General features: G+C 45.3%; 1 protein-coding gene across 3 annotated transcripts in view; it reads right to left on the reverse strand.

The window, feature by feature from the left end:
* The window catches only part of KANK4 (KN motif and ankyrin repeat domains 4), a 73,207-nt gene that overhangs the window by 37,860 nt on the left and 10,696 nt on the right, over nt 1-24,651 (reverse strand). Inside the window, exon 2 of one of the 3 annotated variants that reach the window (XM_043575141.1) lies at nt 816-1,055. The exons of 1 other annotated variant lie outside the window; for it this stretch is intronic. The gene's annotated coding sequence lies outside the window, so the exon portion shown is untranslated. Of the gene's footprint in view, nt 1-36; nt 158-815; nt 1,056-24,651 lie in introns of those variants that run through there. One more of the 3 variants, XM_043575143.1, reaches the window with a different exon arrangement.

Raw genomic sequence — 24,651 nt, forward strand, 5'->3', positions numbered from 1 at the left:
AGAAAATTGTCGGGAGGAAAGCTGTAACCACATTACCTTCCCCTGGCATCCTCCCCTTGCCATAACCTGGAGCGAGAGAAGTCGTCTCCCTGCGGAAAGCGAGGTTCTGGCTGCTGGACCAGAGCTGATGGCTCATGAGTTCAGCACAGCAGCACTGGCTTCCCAGCTGTTAAAGGATTTGGTCAGGTGATCCGTGACCTTGCTGGAAAAGCAAATACTGACTTCCTTTTCACTCCCGGGAAGAGGGGAGCAGGGTCAGGCAGGAATTCAATGCTCAATAAGCTGATACCCGATCTTGCACAAAGAGGAAAGCTCCAATCCTTCAACTGCAAAGTTAGTTCCCAGAGCTGCGGCCACATCTAAAGACTCACACGCAGCACACACCTTCCTCCTCTGACTGCCCCGACTCTAAGCGCTTCTCTTAGGGGTCATAATTAATTATGCTTTCCTTCTCTCTTCCTGCAGCTTGGGTGGCTCATTAATAAAATTGTTCCTAATGAGGACACAGGGATTGTCCTTAGGAGCTGAAACCCTCCAGTGGTGCATCTCTTTCTTCTAAGCTCTGCTTTAGAAACTTCCTCCCCCACCCACCTCCTGGGGTCCCACAACCATACAAAGCTTCCGCAAGCAATCCCTAGACTGCCAGCTGCCTGGATCTGTGACTCGAAGTCTATTGGGGCAGAGCAGGAAGATATGATGATCAGTGAGATCCCAGGACCAGACTGGCAGCTTCTGCTTCCTGCCACTCTACCAGTCTGATGCCCCAGGACCAAAATGCATCCTATTCTGGCAGAAAGAGAAAGGAAAATACCTACTATAAGGATCCAGCTCCGGGCAGGGCTTCTAACTGCGGCACGGACCAGTGAGTTCAGAAGGGCAGGCTCAGGAGCCCGGGAGAAGGCAGCTGTGGAGGAGGACGGTCTCAGAGTGTCCCAGGCAGGTGCTGTGAAGAGTCTCAGCCAGCCCACTGCAGCCACAGCTCTTTGGAGCAGAGGCAGGTGTGAGGCTCAGGCTCAGGGGCTCCACGCTCTCTAAATCCAGCACCACTACTGGACCTGAAGGAGACACAGTGGGGTAGGTGTCAAAAGGAGCCAGGAGAGCATCTGGGCTCCTGTATGCAGGAGATTATGGGGACCTTATCCCCTTTACCTTCCGTGCGCCCTAGCCACATGAGTGTGCCCTAGGAAATGAAGCTCTATCGGTAAGACATGTCAAAGCAGCTCTGACCTTCACAGACACTGCCTGTCGAGATGCGCTTCAAAGACCAGGGCAGATTCCTGTCTAACCCACGCTGAAATTGATGCCAGAGCTGAGTGTCACCCTGAAATGCTGCCTGCATCCAGCCCAATACACTTGGAAAGCACTAAACATTCTGAATCCCATTTATCCTCAAACTAGCTTGAGGCAGCCAGATGGGATGAGCATCCCCATTGTACAGGCGAAGAAAATGAGACAGACATGGAAGTGACTTCTCTTGGCTCACCTCGGAGTGAATCCGAATTAAAATTAATATTTTGGGGGTGGAATTCTGTGTTTTTCCTACTACACTGGATCACGCTCCTTATTTTCCTTACTTGCTTTGTATTCTAGAGCATCTTGTTCAAGAGGAAGGTTAAGAGACTTATGGAAGGGCACAGGTGGATGTGATGGACAAGGCTGTGGAACACCAGCATTCACCTTTCTCAACTGCTGAAAGGATTTCTGTGTTAACTGAGTACACAGAACAAACCATCAGAATAAAAACAAAGTCAGAAATATGCCTTGAACTCTGAGGTCACATGGAAAAATATACTAAGGAGCAAACAGCCTCTTTGATAGATTAAAATGATCATTGATTGGGGCGCCTGCGTGGCTCAGTTGGTTGAGCGTCCAACTCTTGATTTTGGCTCAGGTCATGATCTCATGGTTCATGAGTTCAAGCCCCACATCAGGCTCTGTACTGACAGCATGGAGCCTGCTTGGGATCCTCGATCTTCCTCTCTCTCTGCCCCTCCCCTGTTTGCTCTGTCTCTCAAAATAAACAAATAAATTTTTAAAAAAAATGATCATTGACCATCCTCTCCAAATTGGCCAGAGAATGGCTAGAGGCGCATGCCATTTCAGCAGGACAGAGTGGAAAAAAAAGCTCTCCATTTCACTGGGTCCCACGACTTTCCAGCCACCTATTCTTCCCCTCTGATTCATCTATGTGTTGGAGATAAGCATTCATATTTGCTCTCCCAGGGAGAAATTCTTCCTTATCCAGTATGGAGATGAGAGGCTTATTTCCAGAACTGTACTTTTCTTTCAAGATCCACCATTCTACCCGGACCACTGGCCAGTCCCTGCCTATCCACCAAGCTCCACTCAGCATCCCCTGAAGAGCAGTGGCTATCCTTCCTGCTTCCACTGTTCCTGTCTGCTTTCTACCGCAGCCAGTATCACCTGAATTCTAATTGCTGCTTCTGCGTTAGTGTCCCTGACCAGCATCACAGGCTAGAGGCCATGTCAGGTTTGTGAAACTGAACTTATCCACAATACTGACCATTCTAAACACAGGTGGGGGTGTCTGGGTGGCTCAGTTGGTTGAGTGTCCGACTTCGGCTCAGGTCATGATCCTGCAGGTCGTGAGTTTGAGCCCCGCATTGGGTTCTGTGCTGACAGCTTGGAGCCTGGAGCCTACTTCGGATTCTGCGTCTCCCTCTCTTTCTGCCCCTCCCCTTGCTCACACTGTCTTTCTCTTTCAAAAATAAATAAACATTAAAAAAATTTTAGTAAAAAAATAAAAAATAAACACAGGTGACCCCTCCAGATACTCCCTTCAGTACCAAGGCAGCATTTCTGCTTCTCTAGCTGACTCCAAGCTTCTTACCAGATTAAAAAAGATGGCAGAGGGGCACCTGTGTGGCTCAGTCGGTTAAGCGTCCGAGTCTTGATTTTGGTTCAGGTCATGATCTCATGGTTTGTGAGATTGAGCCCCACATCAGGCTCTGTGCTGACAGTGTGCATACAGAGCCTGCTTGGGATTCTCTATTCCTCTCTCTCTGCCCCTCCCCTGCTCACATGTGCACTCTCTCTCTCTCAAAATAAATGTTAAAAAAAAAAAAAACCTTTAAAAAGACGGCAGACTGAGGGAAGGAAATACTAGGCCCCCAGCAGTGCCACTGCTTGGCTCAGATGCCAGGACAGAAGACCCACAGGAAAAGGCACATACTCCGAATCTAGTTTCTTCTTCTTCAGACCTCTTTCTGGAGACAAGGAGCCCTTTCATTTCTCTGGCCTCCACATGAGATGCTGGGACAGACACTGTGCTGACCGCCATGTCTCTAAGAGGAGGAGAGATTCTTGTCTTTTATGCCTTTCTAACTTGCCCACTTTGCTCATTTCACTCCAGAGTCAAGCAGGGAGGTGAGCAGAACCAGGGTCGTTACCCTCCATTGTCCAGATGAGGACACAAAGCTCATTCCCCAGGTTACAAAGCTAACAAAAGGCAAAGCCTCGACTCAAACCCAGATTTTCTGTCTCGCAGTCTAACAGCCTGATGGAAGCTTCAGTGCTGGTTCTGTCCACGCAGAGGGTGACTTCGCATTTAGGGAAGGTCTTCATGGGAAAGCTCCACAACTCTCTAGGGGGTTGTGCTTCTTTGGGGAGGCCCCCCTCCAGGGCCTCTGGGCCATGGGATACCGGCATGCCCCCACCCCTATGCCTCACCCAGACATAGGTCTTAAGATCAGTAGCCAACTTTATGTTCCCACCAAGCCATCCAGAGAATCCCCCACACCAAACACATTTATCCACAAGAACTTTTCTGGCAAGAATCATTTGGCTGAGGGGAGACTGACTCCTTTTGCAGTTTAGAAACATCCAACTTCTGTGGCCTAGGTCCTGTCTGCCCCATGATGGGAAAAGAGTGGACTCTCCACGTGAGGCAAGATGGACATGTAGGCAAAAAGAAAAGGAGATGAAACTATCTTAAGAATGTGCCTTTTATCTAAGAAGTCCCTTAGGCTTTTGCACTTTGCTCAGGAAGGTCAGCTACTTGGCAGCCTGTGTGATGACAGGGGCCGAGTTGGAGCATACTGGTTAGGTACACATGCTGCTGAAACAGAGCCTCTCTGAGCACGCGGGTTCTGACTATGGCCACTCTGATGGAACACAACTTAAACGGATGGAGAAAGAAATCATGCCCGTGAGACCTGCAGGTGCAGCTGTCCAGGGGGAATCAGCGGTTGTAAAGACTGACCCTTTAAAGCAGAGGAGAATTTCTCAGGAAGGGAACAGTGCCAATTTCGAGGAGAGAGGAGTCTTCACTAACCAGTGAGAAACGTTCCCTAGGGAAAATGGAAGGCATCGGGGCCACAGGGAAAAGACCCTCCCGGAATGCTCTCAGTCCTTCACCCAAACGCACTATAAAATCAAGACACCAAGAGACAAATGAGGAAAAGGCACGAGCAGGCAATTCAGAAAAGAAGAAGTACTCACGGCTAATATTCGAAAGATGTTTAACCACATGAATTAAAAAGGAGAAAGATAACATCAAAATGCCATACTCTTTGTTTACCCTACACTGTGCCAGGCACCGTAGGTCCATTCCAAACAACATCCAATTTAATTTTCACAATAACCCTATAAGGTGGTACTGTTATTTCCATTGTCCGAGGCTCAGGGCAGTTCGTTGCCCAGGTACCAAGACTATCTGCACCAAGAGTCAAATTCAGTTTATGCACCGCTGTTAACCATGGTATGACAACGACTTACAAGTTAGGGAAAAAAACTGGTTTTTTTTGTTTTTGTTTTTGTTTTTTTTCAATATATGAAATTTATTGTCAAATTGGTTTCCATACAACACCCAGTGCTCATCCCAAAAGGTGCCCTCCTCAATACCCATCACCCACCCTCCCCTCCCTCCCACCCCCCATCAACCCTCAGTTTGTTCTCAGTTTTTAACAGTCTCTTATGCTTTGGCTCTCTCCCATTCTAACCTCTTTTTTTTTTTTTTCCCTTCCCCTCCCCCATGGGTTTCTGTTAAGTTTCTCAGGATCCACATAAGAGTGAACACATATGGTATCTGTCTTTCTCTGTATGGCTTATTTCACTTAGCATCACACTCTCCAGTTCCATCCACGTTGCTACAAAGGGCCATATTTCGTTCTTTCTCATTGCCACGTAGTACTCCATTGTGTATATAAACCACAATTTCTTTATCCATTCATCAGTTGATGGACATTTAGGCTCTTTCCACAATTCGGCTATTGTTGAGAGTGCTACTATAAACATTGGGGTACAAGTGCCCCTCTGCATCAGTACTCCTGTATCCCTTGGGTAAATTCCTAGCAGTGCTATTGCTGGGTCATAGGGTAGGGAAAAAACTGTTTTTAAAGAAAGATCGTCGGGGTGGTGGTGCAGTTGGCTGAGTGTCTGACTCTTGATCACGGCTCAGGTCTGATCTCACGGTTTTGTGAGTTTGAGCCCCACATCGGGCTCTGCGCTGATGGTGTGAGGCCTGCTTGAGATTCTGTCTCTCCTTCTCTCTGCCGCTCCCCAGCTTGTGCTCTCTCTCTCTCCAAAAAAATAAATAAACTTTTAAAAAATTTTAAAAAGAAAGAAAGAGCGTCAGTGTTGGTAAGCATGTGATGAGAAGGGGACACACCTCCCTGGAAGATGGCAGCAGTCGGGGCAGCTGCAACCACACAGGAGCCGCGCCTCCAACACCTGCCGGCATCTCCCGCTACGCTGTCCACCTGTTCCATGGCGCTGGCTTAGTGTGTGCACACGCACAGCAACTTCCAAAGCAAATACAGCCAGATAAAACGATGAAGTAAGAAGATGAAAGTGACATGAGATTTCTTTTCGTGGTATAAAAAAAAATCACTATTATGATATATTCTTAGAAAATAAAAAAAATCATTTGTGGGGAAAAAAGGGGGGAAACCATCATTATCCTACCATCTCGATAAAAACTAGTTTCATGTCCAACTACTTTGCATATCCTAACATAATTTTATTTTATTATTTATTTATTTTTGAGAGAGACAGAAGGCGAGCAGGGGAGGTGTGGAGAGAGACGAGAGACACAGAATCCAAAGCAGGCTCCAGGCTCTGAGCGGTCAGCACAGAGCCCAAGGCAGGGCTCGAACTCAGGAACCGGGAGATCATGACCTGAGCTGAAGTTGGATGCTTAACCCACTGAACTACCCGGCACCCTGTGTATCTTAACATAATAAAAGAGCAAGTACTATGGTGGTTAAGAGTCTGGGCTCCAAGTCAAGAAGCCATGGCTAGAATCCCAGGTCCGCCACTCCCTGTGTAACCTTGAACACATGGCTTAACCTCTCTGTGCCTTAGCTGCCTCACTTGTAAAAACAGGAATAGTAATATACCCTACATGTCATGGAGGATTAAAGATGATGATATAGGTCAACCACTTAGAACACAGACTGGTATACAGTCTGTGTTCAACTTATAGTAAATATGTTAGCTATTAACATAATAGTATAAATTCAAGTGTGAATTCAATTTTATATTTAAAATTCTATCACTTAACCATTTAAAAAATACAGTCATACCTGTTTTATAACGATTACTGTAAATGGCTGTGCAAAATTCCCTTGACTTAGGCCTTATTTTCCAAACTCACTCCCTCCTGGAGGTCATTCCATGTCATCTTTAGCTCTCTCGGCCGTGCTTCCAGATCAGGCAGCCTGTCAGGGAGGCCTCAGGGCAGGTCTCCAGGAAGACCCCAATTCCAGGTGGCTGGAACCCAGTTGACACATATGATGATGAATGGTTAAGAGCACAGGCTTTGAGGTAAGACAGACCAGGTTTAAATCCTGGCTATGTGACCTTGAGCAAATTTTCCTGTTCAGTTCAGTCCATGGTTGTGAGGACCGTGTGAGATACGTATGTAAAGTGCTTGTACCAATGCTCTGTATATAATAAACAATCAATAAATGTTAGCTAGGATTACTTTGTAAACCCACAATGTTTTAAGTGAGGGAAGGGCACAGATTGTGTTTGATTTATTAATCACCCTATTCCTAACAGTGGATATGATAGGAACTCAACTAACACGCGAATAAATGGATGGATCATAGAAACTGTCAGAGCTGGAAAGGATTTTTCTTAAACAGCTTTATTTGTTATGTAATCTACATACCGTATAATTTACTTATATACATTGGGCAATTCAACAATTGTAGTATACTCAGAATTATGCAAACATTGCCACAACCTGATTTTTAAAAGTGTGCTAAAATACATATACATAAGATAAAATTTACCATTTTAGCCATTTGCAAATGTAGAATTCAATGGCGTTAAATACATTCACAATGTTCTGTCACCATCACCACTATGCCCCCAATTTTTTATCTCCATCATAAACTCTGTAACCCACTAAACAATAACTCCCCACTCCCTCTTGCCCTGGTAACATCTACTTTCTGTCTCTATGAATTTGCCTATTCTAGGTACCTCATATATATGGGATCATACAATATTTGTCCTTCTGTGTCTGGTTTCTTTCATTTAGCATGTTTCCAGGGTCCATCCAAGGTTTAGCATATATCAAAATTTCATTTCTTTTTATGGTTGAATATTATTCCTTGTATATAGGTAGCATATTTTGTGTATCCATTCTTCCATCAACTGACACTTGGGTTGCTTCGATCTTTTGGCTGTTGTGAATAATGCTTCTATGAACACTGGTATACAAATGTATGTTTAAGTCCCTGCTTTCCTGTAAGAATGAAACTGCTGCGTCATATGGTAATTCTATTTTTAATATTTTGAAGAACCACCAAACTGTTTTCTAAGGAAGCGGCACCATTTTACATTCCTACCAACAATGCATAAAGGTTCCAATTTCTCCATATCTTCACCAACATTTGTGGGTTTTTTTTTTTTGTTTTCCATTAAAAAAAAAGTTATTACAGCTATCCTAGTAAGTTTAGTAGGTGTGACGTGTTATCTCCTTGTGGTTTTGGTTTTCATTTCCCTACTGACGATGATTGTTGAGCATCTTTTTTATGTGCTTCTTGGCCATTAGTATACCTTCTTTACAGAAATGTCTATTCAAGTCCTTTGCCCATTTTGAATTGGCAAAATTGTTTGTTTTTTGTCATTGTTGAGTGGTAAAAGTTCTTTCTGGATATTAACAACTTATCAACTATGTGATTTGCATGTATTTTCTCCCATTCTGTAGGGTGTCTTTTTGCTTTCTTGATATTGTCCTTTGATGTACAAAGGTTATTGATTTTGATGAAGTCGGATTTGTCTATATTTTCTGTGCTTTGGTATCATACCCATGAAATTGTTGCCAAATTCACTGTCATGAAGATTTTCCTCAATGTTTTCTTCTACAAGTTTTAGTTTTAGCTTTTAAGTTTAGGACTTTGATCTACTTCGAGGTCATTTTTCTTTGTGGTTTAAGATTAAGGTCTGGCTTTATTCTTTTACTTATGAACATTCAGTTTTCCTAGCACCAGTTGTTGAAAAGACCACAATCTCATTTTAGAACATTTTCATCATCCCAAAAAGAAAAGAAACCCCATACGTGGGATTTCATTTTTATAAGGAGCTAGAAACATAAGTGAGTTATTGAGAGTTAATAAGCCTTGGCATTCATAAACAAAAATTAGTTCACTACAAGACTTTCCCGAGAACATTAATTCTCTGTTCCACAAAGAAGTGTGACCTCCAGCCATCACAGAATAGCACTGCCAAACTCCCATGTATGCACACAGGCCAACAGCTGAAATTCCCGCAATTCTCAGGAGGGTGCTTTGTTGTTAATACAGAAGATATTTGTTGCTTTTTTGGGCTAGCCAGCACTTTGTGAACACCCTTCCTATGCTTGGGTTATTTCCTTCCTTAAGAGTCGCACCTCCCCAAGGCTGCAACCAGAATTTGCAGTGCCAGACTCCTTTATAGTTAGGACTCAGTCATGGGACCTGCGCTCAGCAGGTAGAGAGGCACGCAGGCCAGACCTCAGGTTGGAAGAAAGTGTCCTGGAAAAGGAAGGGCTGCAGGCAAGTGATTCTGGAGAGTGTGGTGGAGTGACTCAACATCTTTTAATACATTCCTCTTCTACATAAGCTCTCCATAAGCCTGGTTCTGTTGTTTGTTTGCAACTATGACCCTTGACTGCTACAATGCAGCGTCAGCATTGGTTTGGGTTTTAATTACTTTCTTTTCTGTTAATTTATATTGCTTGTAGATTGCTTTCTGGAGTTTCTTTTTTGTTTGTTTGGGTTTTTTTTCAAATGTTTATTTTGAGAGAGAGGGAGACAGAGTGTGGGTGAGGGGCAGAGAGAGAGGGAGAGAGAGAATCCCAAGCAGGCTCCACACTGTCAGTGCAGAACCTGATGCGGGGCTGGAACCCATGAACCATGAGATCGTGACCTGGGTTGAAATCAAGAGTCGGATGCTTAACCAACAGAGGCACCCAAACCCTACTTTCTGGAGTTTCAGTTGATTGTTTTGTCCTGAGTATTTGCTGCATGACCATGTTGATTACTTTTCTCTTCCCCTTTCATCCTTTGTTATTACAGATTCTTTCCCATTAGAAAGTAGGAGCCAGTGGGCTCAGTGAGCCACAAGGTTTTTTGCTTAGCCAGGTTGGGCCACAGTCAAAAGAGCTTGGGAACCACCACTTGGAGTAAACCAAGGAATTCAACCTCACCTCCTCCCTCCTGGGTCACCTCAGTGAAAGCGTCTCCAGGGTAGGCACAGACACACCCTCCAGCACCCACCCTCTCTGGGCGGCCCCCACTCTCAGCATCATTGTCCCTGGTCAGAATCCAGCGGAAACCTTCACAGACTTCTGCCTGGCTGCAGAACATGGGTCGCAGGTGCAGACACTTTAGGGCTTGCGTGGGCTGTGGCATCTGCCTTCTGGGTTGGGAGGAAAATTTATCTTGGCACAGCCTGCACATTCAAGAAAGTCAGTTAAACCAAACTGAGCCTGATAAGTAATCTCCAGACACCTGGGTGGAACCAGTGATGTTTCCAGATTTTTCAGGCAAGTTGAAAGACTTTTTATTATTTCACAAGACCCCGCCTGCCCCTCTAGCAGGCACAGTGTAAGGAAAAGCAGGCGTATGTGATGGGGGTCAGACAAGGATGAGCATCCAGCTTCAGTGGCATACAGCTGGATAAAGGTTGGGCATCATCAGACATGAACCAGAGAGAGGCAATGACAGAAACTTCTATCATCTTCAACTTGTCCTTGAAGAAGATGGGATTTATTGCCAGTGCTTCATCAGCGGTACAAAGAAAGGTCATATACTGTTCTGGTTTGGGTTTTGTTTTGTTTTGTTTTGTTTTAATGTGGATAAAGTCAGTAAAAAAAAGGTGTGTCCAAAATTCACATCCCATATTTGTTATCACCCCACTGCAGCTCAAAGATGAAACAAAATGGTTGGGCATTTGGAGCACAGCACAGGCAGACTTGTTCATTAACTCTAACAACAAACACAATAAAGATCCAGCTCAATTATGGGGCCTTTTTTAAGGCAAGGTCCCTCTTTCATGCTTCTAGGTCTGCTTTAAGCATGCTTTCATGCTTCTAGGTCATGCTTCTAGGCGCCTAGGGCCTTGCAGATGGCAGGTGCTAAATCCCTCCTGCTGATCGTCTACAGCTGGGAGCAGAGAAACAAAAAGGACCTGGGACATCATCTTCTTTACCAATGAGGAAACAGGTTCATTGACTTGTCCACACCACACAGCAGGGTGAAGGTCAGATTCTATTTTCTAGACTCCTGATCGAGTGCTTTCCTTTATAAACCTCATGCCGAAGGCAGTGGTCTGCAGTGTGGTATTGGAGGCTATCAAATGAATGGTTTCTTTAAAAACGATGTGGCTGGCGGTCCCCAGTTTAAACATGGGATAATGGCATTATTGTGGTGAAGAGTGCCAGAGAGCAGGTGCTAAATCCTATTGGTGACCTTTGCTTGCAGCCTCTGGCTACAGGAAAAGTATGATGCTTAATGACAGAACAGTCACCAACACCTGTTAAGCACTTCCTCTGAATGAGTCCTCTACTCGTCCACACTCAGCACTGGAACAGCACTGTCATGACTTCCCCATAAACCCGGTAAAGATGGCCACCTCATGGCTCAGCCTCAGCTCAATGGTTGTGTTCAATGAAACAACAGTTAAGCAGGAAAAAATGAATTGGAGGCAGTCCAAACCTTCACTGCAGTCTCTAGAGAAAACACCAAAGGGGAAGTGCATTCTTAGCACAAGACAAAGTCTTAAAATTTTCCTTTCCTGTCTCTCCTATTCTCATTATCTACTTCCAGCAAAGCAACTGCTCCAGCAGCCGGGTGCTCTGTTTCCCATCATCTCATACCTGAACTCTTCCACCTGGCTCATCAGCTCATTCACCTCCCTCACCTCTGGGCTCTACTTACCCATCCTCTGCCAGTCTCTCTCTCCCCTCATCACCAGGAATCCCAATATTGGCTCCATTTGTCCAGTGCTTTCTCATCACTGGGTGACCCCAATCTGTATAATTGGGGCAAGAGCCAAGAAAACTATGCCAGAAATTTTCTTAGAAGGGAATTACTTGAAGTCTCCACAGGCAAAGAAGTTTTGAATACTCACATGCTTATATGTTTTAGTCCCCGTCCCACCCATTAGAAAACTGAGGCATCGTCATTGTCATGAATAATTATACTGTTATTATTATAAATAATAACTGTTATTAGTCAGACATTATCTGATATTGTACAAATGATCACTTATTTAATTTCACATTGACCATATGACATAGGTGCTCTTATATCCTTTTCACAGATGATGGGTTCAGGGCACAAAGCTAGTAAATGGCAGCCCTGGAACTCAGATTGAAGTGTGTCTGACCAAGCTCTTGATCACAGTGTTCTCTGGCTTAAAGACTCTAGTTCTGTGACTATCTATGAAACAAGTTGCCAGTCGTGATTAAATACAAAAGGAAGGAAACAGAAAGATTTAGGCAAGTGAAAGAATCTTAGCATTAAATTGCATCACCAGCCATGCTCCTTAAGTATCACATGATTATGAAAATATAAACAACATTATTTGGCATGCAGTAGGTCTATAAATAAGATAAATTTGTTTGCAAAGGAATAAGCTGGGAAATGCAGTGACTTTCTAATTAACTTAAAATTATTTAATCAATACAACACACTTACTCTTCAAATAATCTTTGAAAGCTCTGAAGAGTCTTGAGGTGTTTAATTGCTTTTTAGCCAGATAGCAATGGTCAAGTTACACCAATACAAGTTTCAGAGCAAATGCTCTTTGCAGATCTAGCCTTCTGTCAAAATTTATATTAGAAACACATATTGTCAGGCCAGATACAAGGGTTTTAAGTTACAAATTAAATTTGCTTCTCTGTTCTTCACCTAGGCATGGTGAAGGGAGGGGGGGTGAGGCACTGCAGTGGCTGATGCAGGAATCCATGGGTCCTGCCTGGTATAACTTGGGGGAGAGATGCACCTCCCTGCCAGTGGGCCAGTTTCCCCCAAAGTAGGGGGATGCTACCATCGGTGACTGAGGACCCAGTCCAGCCCAGATTTCCCCTAACGGCTCCAGCAGCTATAAATCACGAGCCATCTGGTGCTAAGGCCTGAGCCAGGAGTTTGCCAGGATCCCACTCAAATCCACTATACCTACTCAGAGGGACCCCTGAAGTAAAAATAATAAATAGGAATGGAACAAACAGTAGATACAAAATCAGAACCACTGGGGCAGGAATCTCTGTTTTAGCAAGCCCTCCAGGTGATTTTTATGTGTGCTAGAGTTGAGAAGTCCTGACCTACCCTACTTTAAAAAACATTTTGTGAACTATAGTTCAGTGCATCTCAAACTGGATTGTGCATATACACCTCCTGCAGATCTCGTCCAAGGCAGATGCTGATTCAGTAGGTGTGGGGTGGGGTCTGAGAATCTGCATTTCCAACAACTTCTCAGGAGATGCTGATGAGGCTGGTTCCAGAACCAAGAAGCCAGGCACATGATGGGTGTCTGTGGTTGAGAAGGGATGGGAGTGGGGGAGTCCAACAGACCTTGGCACGATCCCCAGCTCCCATGCTTATAAAGCTTTGTGACCTTGGCCATGTCACTCTACCTCTTTGAGCCACTTTCCTTGAGCTTTGAAAGGGCATAAAATAGTACCATCTACTTTATAAGGCTGTTCAGATGGCAACATGCCTATACCTAACAGAGCACTTGGCATGTAGAAAACACTCAAACAGAAGCTGTGGTTGCTGTTATTTCTGAGGGAAGGAAGCAACTAGTAAGTGCTCAATAATTGTTCTTTGTTATTATTTATCGAGAGTTGCCTATGGTATTGTAGGCAGTGTGTCAAGTGGTACTCTACTGTCTTTTCCTTCTCCCAAAGATTCTGTGTATCTGTGTACAACGTCAGGTATTATTTGTTCTGGTTTGCAGACTGGGAAGCCAGAGCCCAGATAGCTTAGTAACTTGGTCCAAGTCACAAAGAAAGTGAATGGCAGAGCTAGGGTTGAATGTGGGTCTTCCTGCCTAAGTTTCTAACTGCCCAGACTGAGGCATGGCTCTGTCCACACTTGTCTGCAAGGGCTGAGTCAAGGGAAGGGTGGCAGGCTGTAACTTAGGTCTCGGCAAGGAGGTACAATACAGGTCTGGTTGCAGAGGCAGAGAACAGGCACGGGCAAATGGAGTCCTTGAAGTTGGAATGCCGACCAGCAGAGGGGACATCAGGGCTGACAGAAGCAGTGGGGCCGTGTTCCACAAGGATATGGGCACATAGCAATCAGGAATAGAATCTAAAAGGGATGAGAAGGGATGCCTCAGTAGCTCATTCAGTTGACCATCCGACTCTTGATTTCGGCTCAGGTCATGATCTAGAGTTGTGGGATCAAGCCCTGAGCTGGGCTCTGCACTGAGCATAGAGCCTGCTTAAGATTCTCTCTCTCTCTCTCTCTCTCTCTCTCTCTCTCTCTCTCTCTCTCTCCAAATAAAAATAAATTAATTAGTTAATTAGAAGGACAAGGATTGGCTCCCTGATGCCTCGTATAGACTGACCCATAGCAGTGCTCCTTAAAGATACAGTAATTGAATGAATGAACCGATGGAGTAACAGATTCATTAATATTTTCAAAGCAGCAACTGATTTGAAATTGGTGGGCAGGATGTGTTGGAGTGGGAGAGAAATTTTCACTTCTGGACTTTCCTTCTTTAAAAAGAGAGCAGTTTAAAATAGAAGAACAACAGGAATATTTCCCTTGGAGCCCAGCCAGACCACACAATGCCTCCTTTTCTTCCCAGACCAGAAGGCATTTGGGGCCCAGCCCCTCAGCGGGTGTGTGCAGCACGGAGCCTGCCCAGCATACTTACCCACTTGTGCTCTGGAGCCCAGAACCCCCTGCCTGCCAAGCCCAACACAAATGCCTCCTTCACCACAGCCCTCTGCCACGTGTGGTTTCCACCGCTGTTTCTAAAATCCTCCCTCCAGGGCCAAAGTGAGGCCCTTTTGGCTGAGTCTCCCCACTACTGTGTGGAGACAAGAGACAGTGATGCTTTCTCAATCATCCTGTCACCTTCTCGGGGCCCCAAGGCATGAAATGAAAGAGCCCAGCAGCTTGAGGGAAGCAAGGGGAGCCTTTCCTATTCAAAGATCAGCCTCTACAGATGGTGTTCAGTCAACCAATAATGAGAAATCATTGTTCAGGCACAGGGCTAGGTTCTGGGGATTCACAAGTGAATAAGACAGGGAATAAAGATCCCTTAAGGAACTCACATTCCAAAATGGGAGGCAGAGTGCAGCACCTGGGTGGCTCAGTCAGCTAAGCGTCTGACTTTGGCTCAGGTCATGGTCTCGTAGTTTGTGAGTTCGAGCCCCGTGTGGGGCTCTGTGCTGACAGCTCAGAGCCTGGAGCCTGCTTTGGATTCTGTGCCTCCCTCTCTCTCTGCCCCTCTCCCGCTCATGCTTTGTCTCTCTCTGTCTCTCAAAAATAAATAAACATTAAAGAAATTAAAAAAAATAAAATAAAGGCAGAGACCGAAACAAGGCCATACAGTGTCACAGAGGCGGCCGAAGGTATTACGAAGGACCGCAAGAGCATTGCAGCCATGGCATTTGAGCTGGGCTTTGAAGGATGAATAAAAGCTCGCCGGGCAGATGGAGGAAGCAGCTTTCTAACTCAGACATGAAAGTATGTTTGATGGGCTTGGGGAATGGCCAGCAAACCAGGCCCAGGTTGCAGGGAGGGGGCAGAGGATGGGAAGGGCGAGGCTGGAGGTCAGCTCAGTTTATTCCGTAGAGAGTAGGAAACCAGCAAAGGTTCTACAGCAGGGCAGGAACCAGATGAAAGCTGGGTGTTGGATAGAACTCCGACTGCAGTGAGTGAGGCGGGGGAGGTGTAGTGGCTGGGGGTAGTGTCCCCAGAGCGTGGCCGTTAGTGGACAATAAGTATTTACAGAACGAACAAATGATTTCGAGAGGAAAGAATATAGCAGTTCTGACAAGAGGTCTGGCCAGACGTAATGCTTTTCACTAACTGCTCGTTTTATGCATGTTTTTCTTTTAAGAGAGCAAAAGCTTTTCTTCTCCTTTATTGAACCATCACAAATGTATATAATCTGAGATTGGAGGCATAATTACATAATGTCTTACATTGTTGGCAGTTTCCTAAATGTTTGCTTTGTCTCCCATAATAACTCTGTCATCTCCTTGACAGCCAGGGCAATGCCTCTTATGGTCTGTGTGCATTGCCCACCAATACCTCTCATGTGCTGAGCACACAGTAGGCCCCGGTAGGCAGAACCGTGAAGCTGATTCACGGAGCCTAAGAGTCAGACAGGCTTTGTAATTAACTGGTTCAACTCTCTCATTGTACAGATGAGGAGACTGAGACCCAGAGGAAGGGAAACACATGCCCTACCTGAAAATACGTTCACAGTCCTACTTCTGGGCCCTTGCGTTTCACAGCAGGGACTTGGGCTCAGTTAAGCCTTTCAGGAGCGAATACCAAGGGTCAAGAACAGACTCTGAAATCAACCAGCGATGAGTTTGGGTAGCGGTAGGGCAAATAGAACACCAACACACAACCGATATAGGCACAAGAGAAATGTGTTCATGTACATGCACAGTATTCAGCTTCAGTGCTTACTCAGTGCTTACAGCATAGCCTGATACTAGAACTGCTAGAGGACAGCATGAAGATTAGAGTGTGGACTTGGAGGAAGGTGGGTCCGAGTTCAAATCCCAGCTCTGCCGCTTACCCGTTTTGTGTTTGGCAAGTTCCCTAAACCCCCCAGCCATGGTGTCCACACCCGTGTAAAACGGGAAAAATACAATTTCCTCCTTACCAGGTTATACAGATTCACTGGGGTGAAGTATATAAAATGTCTATCACAGTGGCTGCAGTAGGAGTTGAAAGGGATTGAGTGAGAGAGAAAGAAGGAAAGAAAACAGCAGGACTTGGCAACCTGTGGGATCCATTGGTTATTCACCCTTTGTTTGCTGAACACTTACTCCGTTCAAGCACTGGATCAGGAAGGAGAGGGAGGGGTCAGCTGCCCCAGCCTTTCAAACCTGGGTAACTAGAGTGGTAGGGACAACCAGTGAGTTAGAAAGATCAGGAGGGAAAAAAGATTTGGGAATAAGGGAACGGGCGTTCATCCTTGGGCATGCCGAGTGCCTGACTAGGGGTTCACCCACAGAGAGGGGTTCACCCGGAGAGTGTGGCCCAGCAGATAGTGGAAAACGTGGGCCCGGGACAGGGGAGAGACCCAAAGATTAGAGGTGCAGATTCATGTGGGTACTGGGGGTGGGAAGCAAGAGCTAGCAGAGGAGGAGTGTAAGGGAAACTCCTGAAGAAAGTCACATTTGGGAAGCCGACGAGGAAGAAAAACCAGGGTGGCGTGTGGCCCAGAAATCCAAAGTGGGTAAATCTTGAGGAAACAGTGAGCTCGGGCTCAGTCTCAGAGGAGTGAGGGAAGATGCCAAGGGTTGACAAGATGGCAGAAGCCGCAGGTGGGGCTCTGCTTTGATGCTTCAGTGGAATCCCGGAGAGAAACGGACAGCAGCTCATAGGAGGGGTAAGGTGAGCTCGCAGGAAGGTGAGCATGCCTGCAGGCCAAGGGGGAGAAGCCAAGGTGACGGATGGACAGAGATGCAAGGAAGAGAAGGGGCATAAAAACCGATGCGTATCCAGGCACTGCTAACACAAGCAGCAGAGTTAAATGCCACCTTCCCCACAACCATAGCAGTGAGGCGATTTTATTAGTCATATTGTGCAATGAAGAAAGTGGGCCCAGAGAGGCTAAGTAACTCCCCCAAGTTAGCAGTAGGAGGAGCTGAGATTTGAAGCCAGAAGTTCTGGCTCCAGAGTCCACAGCCAGTTTGAAGGAGAGTGTTTCTGGAGGCGGGAAGGGAAGGTTGTTAAGGCTGCGCTCTGGCAAGGGAGAGGACAGCAAAGATGGGGAGAAATCATGAGGTGGGGGGGCAGGGAGAGTTCAAGCCACAGGACCTCCGCCTTCCCAGGAAGGCAGGAAACAGATCGAGTGCTAGGAGGGAGAGCCTACGAATGGATTGGAGGCCAGAGGACAGCAGACGAGGTTTACAGCAGTTAACGGGGAGACTGGATGAGACACAACGGAGATAAACATGAAGGAGGCCAAGCAGCCGCAGAGGTTAAAGGGCATGGATTTAAAATGAATCCATCAGTTGCAAGGCAAGATCAGAGAAAGGGGACAGTAAAGTTTAATCCAGGGTTGGGGTTTACACAAGTAAGAGGTGTTAAGGGGAGACTATAGGAAGGAAGGGAGGACATGGCATGGGTATAGTCCAGAGCTGGAAGGGGAAGGAGAGATGTGAAAAAAGACAAGTAGGTAGCAGGAAGGGGATGTGTTCAAAGAGGAGGTTTGAATCTCCCCTTGTACTGAGAAGGGCTGACTTTCCCCTCTGGCAAGAGGCACCCCCATGAAGGGCAGGCACAGGTCACAGCCTTCCTATCAGACATACCTTCCTATCCACATACCTGGCTTCAGGAATTTTCCCGCAGCTGAATAAATAAAAGTAAGTCCAGAGAAAAAGTCCTAATCAAAACCTGAATGCATCAGCTTGAGATTTCAATGTTACTCAGCACTGAAAAAAGGATTTTTAAAATCCATTGTGAAGGGGCGCCTGGGTGGCTCAGTTGGTTAAATGTCCAACTTCGCCTCAGGTCATGATCTCATGGTTCATGGGTTTGAGCCCCACATTGGGCTCTGCACCGTGAGCGCAGAACCTGCTTCAGATCCTCTGTCCCCCTCTCTGCCCCTCTCCCTCTCCCTCTCTCTCAAAAATAAATAAAAACATTAAAAATAAATAAATAAAAATCCACTGTGAAAAGTTGTAATTCACACTCCCCTTCCCCCAATTCCATCCAAAGAATGCAAGATGTAAGCAGGGTTTGCTTTTTCTCAGTGATGTAGTGGGCTGTATCACCTAGTATCCAATAAGCTGTGCCAAGCACATTTGCATTGTATTTAACTCTCATCTTAACCTTTGAAGAAAGGAATTGTTATCCCCATTTTATAGAGGAGTAAACAGAGGCTCATCACAGACTCTCTTTACATATGCATAGAAGTGATGTAATGACCTTCAATATTCAAGATAGAGTATTAGGAGAAAAACAGCAGAATAGTATGTAAAACCTCATTTTTATTTAAAAAAATTCCTATCCAGGGGCGCCTGAGTGGCTCAGTCAGTTAAGCGTCCAACTCTTGATTACGGTTCCAGAGATTGAGCCCCGAGTCAGGCTCTGCACTGACAGCAGGACGGAAGCTGCTTGGGATTCTCTCTCTCCCTCTCTCTCTGCCCCTCGCCTGCTCTCGCGCCTGTGCATGTGCACTCACTTTCACTCTCTCTCAAAAAAAACTTTTAAAGAAGTGTCATCAGGGTGCCTGGGTGGCTCAGTTGGTTGAGTGTCCAACCAGCTCAGGTCATGATCTTGCAGTTCACAGGTTCAAGCCCCGTGTCGGGCTCTGTGCTGACAGCTCAGAGCCTGGAGCCTGCTCCAGATTCTGTGTCTCCCTCTGTTTCTGCTCTTCCCCCATTCACATGTGTATGTGTGTGTGTGTGTGTGTGTCTCAAAAATAAACATTAAAAGAAATTTGTTTTAATAAAAAAGTTTCTATCTAGAGGCACCTGGGTGGCTCAGTCAGTTAAGCCTCCAACTCTGGGTTTCACCTCGGGTCATGATCTCACGTTGAGTGAGTTCGAGCCCTGTGTCAGGCTCTGTGCTCACAGTGTGGAGCCTGCTTGGGATTATCTCTCTGCCCCTCCCTCACACATGCTTTCTCTCTCTCAAAGTAAATAAATAAATAGGGGTGCCTGGGAGGCTCAGTCGGTTAAGCATCCAACTCTGGATTTCTGCTCAGGTCTTGATCTCACAGTTTGTGAGTTCGAGCCCCACATCAAGCTCCATGCTGACAATGTGGAGCCTGTTTGGGATTTTCTCTCCTCCTCTTTCTCCCTGTCCCCAACTCAAGCTCAAGCTCTCTCTCAAAATAAATAAATAAACTTAAAAAAAAAGTTTCTATCCAGATTATATATATATGAATTTATACCTACATCTAATAAGGATATAGTTATAACTCATATAGGTGTAGTGCCAAGTCTAAAACAATACACTCCAAACTGTCCCATAAACTCCAACCACCAATTCTTATCAATTCAGAGTTTTCCCTTTCATGTGTTTCTATATTATTTTAGATGTTTGCCACTCATTGGCATGGTTTTTTAAATAATTTTTAATAAAAAATTTTTCCAATAGGGTTTATTGAACCTTTCAAATTGCAAAAGACCACCCACTCACACACACACACCCACACTCTAAAGATTATTTTTTAAATGGGAAAGGGAAAACTGGTCAGCGACATGCAGAAGAATGAACCTGGACCACTTTCTTATACCATACACAAAAATAAACTCAAAATGGATGAAAGACCTAAATGTAAGACAGGAAGCCACCAAAATCCTTGAGAAGAAAGCAGGCAAAAACTTCTTTGATCTTGGCCGCAGCAACTTCTTACTCAACACATCTCCAGAGGCAAGGGAAACAAAAGCAAAAATGAACTACTGGGACCTCATCAAAATTAAAAGCTTCTGCACAGTGAAGGTAACAATCAGCAAAACTAAAAGGTAACCAAGAGAATGGGAGCAGATATTTGCAAATGACATATCAGATAAAGGGTTAGTATCCAAAATCTATAAAGAGCTTATCAAACTCAACACCCAAAAAACAAATAATCCAGTGAAGAAATGGGCAAAAGACATGAATAGACACTTCTCCAGAGAAGATATCCAGATGGCCAACCGACACATGAAAAAATGCTCCACATCACTCATCATCAGGAAAATACAAATCACAACCACAATGAGATACCACCTTACACCTGTCAGAATGGCTAAACAATTCAGGCAACAACAGATGTTGGTGAAGATGCAGAGAAAGAGGATCTCTTTTGCATTGTTGGTGGCAATGCAAGTTGGTGCAGCCACTCTGGAAAACAGTATGAAGGTTCCTCAAAAAACTAAAAATAGAACTACCCTACAACCCAGCAATTGCACTACTAGTCATTTATCCACAGGATACAGGTGTGCTGTTTTGAAGGGACACATGTACCCCCATGTTTATAGCAGCACTATCAACAATAGCTGAAGTATAGAAAGAGCCCAAATGTCCATCGATGGATGAATGGATAAAGAAGATGTGGTGTATATATATATATATATATATATACATACACACAATGGAGTATTACTCAGCAATCAAAAAGAATGAAATCCTGCCATTTGTAACTACATGGATGGAACTGGAGGGTATTATGCTAAGTGAAATGAGAGAAAGACAAAAATCATATGACTTCACTCATATAAGGACTTTAAGAGACAAAACAGAGGAACATAAGGGAAGGGAAACAAAAAGAATATAAAAACAGGGAGGGGGACAAAACAGAAGAGACTCATAAATATGGAGAACAAACGGAGGGTTACGGGAGGGGTTGTGGGAGGGGGGATGGGATAAATGGGTAAGGGGCACTAAGGAATCTACTCCTGAAATCATTGTTGCACTATATGCTAACTAATTTGGATGTAAATTTTAAAAAATAAAAAATAAGGGGCACCTGGGTGGCTCAGTCGGTTAAGCGTCCAACTTCAGCTCAGGTCATGATCTCACGGTCTGTGAGTTCGAGCCCTGTGTTGGGCTCTGTGCTGACAGCTCAAAGCCTGGAGCCTGCTTCAGATTCTGTGTCTCCCTCTCTCTCTGCTCATGCTCTGTCTCTCTCTGTCTCAAACATAAATAAGAAAAAAATAAAATAAAATAAATTTAATTTAAATAAATAAAATGGGAAATTTTTCTTTTCCATTAGTTTATCAATTTAAAAACACACAAACACCTTGTCCTTCAAGAGTCCAATTTTTTTTTTAAGCTTAAAACGTTAATAAAGTAAGGTAGTAATGTCTTACAATGCAATAAATACTCGCCAAAGACAGGTGTTTGGTCCTTCCAGCAAAGACACCAGTCGCCATGGCTGAGTGAAGTGGTCAAAATGACTCACCGCAGGGCCCCAACATCTCCATCTTTTCAAGTGTCTGCTCCCATCTTTCACTTCTGAGAGTTTCCTTCCCAAGCCATCATGCATTAGGCTTCCCATTGCCCCCACCTAACCATTACTCCATAATTAAAGTTTTCCCGAGCAGTAGAATTCATTCCCTCATCTGATGAAGGAATACAAAGTTAAGGATTTAGAATTTTCTTTCTCTTCCCATGTAATTAATTAGCACTTCAGCAGGAGCTTTCTGAACACGCTGAATGAATCTGAGACTGAGTTGAATGGCAGAGGTACCAGGCAAGCTAGTTGGCTGGTGGGTTATCAATCTGCCACTTCGGGCAGCCATGATATCTGAATGTCCACCATTGACCTTCTGGGGGGTGCTGCTATGTGAGGATTAACTCACGGCTGGTGTCGCCAGTCCTGCCTTTTTCCAAAAGAAGCTGGAATGTGGATTTATGTAAAATCTGCTTTTTAAATGTTTACATAAATCTTCTTTCTTTTTGTAAGCACTATGGAGATCAAATAAAACCCACATGCAGGCCCAGTGCTGCCCATGTGCCCACTAGCTGGGCATTGATGTGACCTCGGCCCACCTTTCCAGGCTCGTCCCCAGCTCCTCTGCCCCTCACAACCTCACCCTCACAGTGCCCTGTGCCCGAGCACCTCTGTGCCTGGGTTTGCAACGCACCAACCTTTTAGATGCCCTTTCCTGAGTTCTCTACCAGTGTCTTTTCCATCCTTCAAGGATCTGCCTAAATGGTACCAGCTCTTCCTAATCCTAAATATTAATCTCAGTTAACATTGTCCATCGTCTAAAGCTTTCTTCCAAAAGCTACTTCCCTTCCACTGCATTTCCATTGATTTTGGCACTTTTCACATTCTGCCTCTCGTTGCCATTATTTCTGCATGTTTAAGTCTTTCTGGTAGATCATAAATTGGTAAAAAGGAAGGATGTTTTTGTGTGTGTGCCAGCTATGACCTTGGTACTATTATCCTCATTTTACAGGACAGAAAACCAAAACTCAGTGACTAAGTGATCGCCCTGAGCTTCCCATATATACTGTCTCCCTGCCCATCTTCTACACCTCTGTCTGTTCCTGCTATCCAGAATCCTCCTCCTCCTTCCTTCTCCGTCTGGTAACTCCTACTCAACCAAGACAGTTTTACCTACCAGCATCTTCCCTTCTCCACACACCAGTCTGGACTGGTCCCCCTGCTCCCCACACTTCTGTGCTCCCATAGCACCCTGTAAGAACATCTGTCAGAGCACTCATCAAACATAATTAGCTATCTGATTCTTTGTTTCTTCTGTTGGGACTATAAGCTCCCTTCCTAGCAGAGTGCCTGGTCCAGGGTAAGTGATCAGTACGTATTTGATGGATGGCAGAAAGAGAGGGAAGGAATGAGGGAGGGAGAGAGGGAAGAAAAAGGGATGGAGAGAATAAGGGATAGTAATAGCCCACAGGTAATCAACAAATGTTAGGTATAATAAAGCGCATGGTTCCGAGCCCCACTTCTGGGCTGGAATTGATGCTGTCTCCTTTGCAGTCCAAAAGCAGATACATGGGAAAGCTTGAGTTATACCCCCTTCATACTCCCTCCCCACCAGAGTGGGGCCAGCAGGTGGCAGCTTGCTGCTTGGTGTCAAGGTCCCAGGAATCAGCATTCACCTCTGTTCTTTGCTCCTGGCTTCCAGCCTCAGGGAAAGTGATTTTCTGTACCAATGAGTCTCTGCTTTGGAAGGATAACTTCCGTTATGACGGATGATGTTGGGGATCAGCCTTCCCCAGAGGCTGGAAGGAAAGCACACTGGAGAAGCTCACAGCGGGCCAGTGCAGGGAGAAGGACAGACTACAATCCTCACTGCCCAGGGTAGACAAGGGAGAGAGGAGTATCTTCCTTCAGAGAACCCTGGAAGTGAGGCTTTCTGCTCTGTGGATTGCTAGAAAACTCCTGTGACACTGCCACTCAACACAGCCCCTCCTCGTTCACAGGCCAGGAGGCTGGGCCAGGATGTTCCTGCTCCTACACCCTCTCCCTGACCCAGGCCAAAGAGAACCATCTTGGTTTCAGGAGAAACTGCAGAGACTCTAGCCTGGGTTGACGTTTTCAAAAGCCTAACTGCCCTCTCAAAGGAGCAGTTTACAGCACCTACTGACAGCCACCGTGAGATCAGGGGGTTAAGGAAAACACTGGTCTCGTCACCACCATTCCACCAAAGTCAAGCCGGGAGGGAGGCCAAGGACGCCATTCCTCCAGGGAATTCGGAACCTCCGAGTACAAGCCTAGAAGTCCAAAGATCTGGGGAAAGGTCACAGGATCCATCCTGTTCCAGAGCTGGGATAGCATTCCCAGGTCCCCTGAGACCTAGACTCCACATTCAAGCAGCTGGGGTGGAGGAGCAGGGTCCCCTTTGCTCCCCCTTCTCCTCCCTCTTTGTCTCCCATCTCACTTAGTGACCCACCCAGAACCTCCCCCCAACCCCCAGGTGCTTCCGATCCCTGCCTCTAGGATTACAGAATACCAGGCTCTCACTGAGTAGACCTGGCAGGCCTGGCATCCGCAGGTACTTTAGCTCAGTAAATTCTCAATGAACCAGTTAAGATAGGATCTTTTACCCCATTTTAAAGACAAGAAGATAAAGTTCAAAGCCATTTTATAATTAGGGGGAAAAAAAAAAAACCTTAAAAGGAGACCACATTACTTAAATAAACAACAACAAAAAAACCACCCAAAACTGATAAGAACTAGGACTTAAACCAGAGAACTGACCAAATAATCTACTGCCTTAGGGGCGCCTGGGTGGCTCATTCGGCTGAGCATCCGACTTCAGCTCAGTTCATGATCTCATGGTTCATGGGTTCAGGCCCCGTGTCTGGCTCTGTGCTGACAGCTCAGAGCCTGGAGCCTGCTTCAGATTCTGCGTCTCCCTTGCTCTCTGCCCCTCCCCCACTCGCGGCCTGTCTCTGTTTCTGTCTCTCTCTCAGAAATAAATAAAAACGTTCAAAAAGTTTTTTTAAAAAAAATAAATAATCTACTGCCTTAGAATGAAAGAAGGGAAAAAAAATAACTAATTTTATTGAGTACTTATCATGT

The sequence above is a fragment of the Prionailurus bengalensis genome, chromosome C1, assembly GCF_016509475.1.
Source record: "Prionailurus bengalensis isolate Pbe53 chromosome C1, Fcat_Pben_1.1_paternal_pri, whole genome shotgun sequence".
NCBI classification, from domain to species: domain Eukaryota; kingdom Metazoa; phylum Chordata; class Mammalia; order Carnivora; family Felidae; genus Prionailurus; species Prionailurus bengalensis.